At 37.0% G+C, this 2,806-nt stretch overlaps 1 pseudogene across 1 annotated transcript; it reads right to left on the minus strand.

Moving 5' to 3' along the window:
* On the minus strand, positions 1 to 1,371 carry LOC148096594 (Ig kappa-b4 chain C region pseudogene; annotated as a pseudogene). The gene is made up of 3 exons (XR_015717146.1): positions 1,363 to 1,371; positions 1,117 to 1,198; positions 1 to 424 (listed from the first exon to the last, which is right to left on the minus strand). The product of XR_015717146.1 is annotated as an Ig kappa-b4 chain C region pseudogene (transcript).
* Between the last annotated feature and the right edge of the window lie 1,435 nt (positions 1,372 to 2,806).

Here is a 2,806-nt window from a genome sequence, read left to right on the forward strand (position 1 = left end):
TTTAAATTTGATCTGAGAACAAACAGAAATGAAGAAAAAGAGAGTTACAGCATTTAAAGAGCAGCAAGAGGCTGAAAACACAGTCCCAGGCAGTCAGGTCAGGACTGGGAACACTGGTCTCTCCTGAGTGGCTCTGAGACCAGAGTGTGGGAGCCCTGGGTGGCCTCACAGGTCACAGAGCCCACCTTCATCCAGTGGTCTGCAGGGAGCCTCAGGGTGCTGCTCCAGCTGTAGAGGCCGTCGTTCTGCAGCACCACGGGGCTCCTGCTCTCCTCCCAGCTGATGCTGCCACTGCCATCCACCTTCCAGGACAGCCTCCAGTCTGAGGGGAAGCCCTTGTTGGCCACACACATGAGCGTGGCCTTCCCCTGCTGCAGCTCCTCACTGGAGGGACCCAGCACCTTCAGGGCGGGGCGGGTATCACCTAGGAAACACCAATCAGCTTAGAGGACAGGAACCACAATTTGATTTTCTCCGTTAAGAAGTTTCTGTCAGGTGTTTTTTCTGCTCCACCAGTCATTAACTGACACATTGTTTCACTTCCCTTTAAGAAACCTCTCATGCATATCAGCACAGAGAGAATCATCACACAGTTTGAGCTGAAATATGTTCAAACTACACTGGAAATAAAAGAAGCAGATGTGGAAACATTTACAGCAGTTTGGCTTTAAAATGATTAGAAGTCTAAATCATGGATGACTGAAGAAATGAGTGGACACAAGCACAGAGCAGCTACTCATTCATATAGATTTGAAATGTTATTGAACAGCTCACATGATTTCAAACTAAATCTGAAACATCTGACACGATAAAAACATCAGAAAGCAAACTTTGACTCATCCAAACAGCAGCTGATGTGGTGGAAATTTACAAACTAATCATAAGATGATGAAGTTTACTCTTGTCTACAAATATTTTACTGTGACAGAAATGTAGATTAAACAAGAGAAACTCGCAGAGCTCATCTGAATTAGTCCAGTAAAAAGGACAAACATCAAAAACGAAATTATTTTAATTAAAAAAATAAAATACTTTTGTCTCATCTAAGCAGCCTAACAAGTAGTTATAAAAGAAAATGATAAAACATTTAATAATAAACACAATTAATTAACTTACTTCCAACATCCAGTCTGGTTCCTCCACCGAACGTGAACCACAGTGATACAAACTCATTGAGGCGCCGTACAAAAACCTCTGACTGTAGAGAGACACGGCTCTCTGACTCTAACAGACTGAACTAAACCTACAAGCCCTCAAAATACAACTTCATCATCAGAACTAGAAATAATTAATACTATGAAACATCACAGATTTTCATTAGAAAATGTTATGAGTTGTTGAATATGCCTTTTAAAAGCAAACTTTGTTCATAGGCCAGAAAATATTATAAAATTATAAAGTAATGATTCGTTAATATAAATTGTTTCCTAGTATGCTGAATATTAAAGGAAATGAAAGGAATGAAAAAAATATATATTTAAAAAAGCTCTAAGGCTGACTTACTTCCAAATTCCAGTCTGGTTCCTCCACCAAAAGTCCACCACAGTGATACAAACTCATTGAGGCGCCGTACAAAAACCTCTGACTGTAGAGAGACACGGCTCTCTGACTCTGAAACAAACAAACTCAACAAAATCATTCACTCCTTCCTTTTCAGTTTTACCAACTGATCTAAGAAAAACTGAAATTATTGCAGTGCTACATATTTAAAGAAGATATTTTTATTTATATATATATATATATATATATATATATATATATATATATATATATATATATATATATATATATATATATATAAGAGTTTTGAAAATGGGACTTCTTCCTCTGATGATATCAAATCAATCAATAATGAAATCATCAATTTAAACTTGATTGATTTAAAATTGATAAAACTTGATTTAATTTGTGTCAGTATAAACTGAGACCTTTTTTTTCATTTTTCACATGATATACAGTGTAGGTTAATTGTGATACATCCATAAATACTGAAAAATACATAAAGACATATTTGCCTCCAATAAACTGAAATATATATACATTTAAAAAATATTCTAGTGTCTAGTTGCCACTGAAAGGAACATCTTCAGTGCTCTTTGGCACTGATTGTCAAAGACTTTGAACTCGTCTGGAGGGATGAAGCCCTTTCTCCCAAATCATGCAGACGGAGAGCTCTGTCTAACACATCGGCCCAAAATCTCCTCGACATTTAGATTAAGCTCTAATGATTGTAAAAACATAATTTCACATAATTTCCATCCTCATTAAAGCATTAACTGATCCCTAGTGTCAGGGGCTGAGACCCTGTGTTTTAAGGTTATTTAGTATTTTTGATTTCTTAGGTTATATTAAAATATGTTACGTTCTTGTGGTGTTATTCTTAGTTAGGGTTTAATTGAAGTGTAGCCTAGTTGTGTTACCACCTAAGTCTCCTTGTTTGTGAGTCTTTTCCTGTCTTCTGTGTTAGTCTATCATATGTTATCATGTCTATGTCTCTCCAAGTTTCCTGTTTTACTTTGAAGAGTCTAGTATTCCCATGTTCATAGTGTTTTGTTTTACTTCCCGTGTAACATTGTAACCCAGTGTTAATTTGGGTATCTGATATTGTGTGATATTTAGTATATATGTATGTATCTACATTGGGTGTTCGGTTATAAATTGTTCTTCAATGATTTTGAGCTTTTTTTCATTGATATTGAATTGCGGTTGCGAACAAGACCCCGAGGTACTTGAACTCCTCCACTTGGGGCAGGAACTCATCCTCGACCCGGAGTGGGCATTCCACCCTTTTCTGGCTGAGAACCAT

Source organism: Neolamprologus brichardi, chromosome 22 (genome assembly GCF_056152115.1).
Source record: "Neolamprologus brichardi isolate AB-2024 chromosome 22, ASM5615211v1, whole genome shotgun sequence".
Lineage (NCBI taxonomy): Eukaryota > Metazoa > Chordata > Actinopteri > Cichliformes > Cichlidae > Neolamprologus > Neolamprologus brichardi.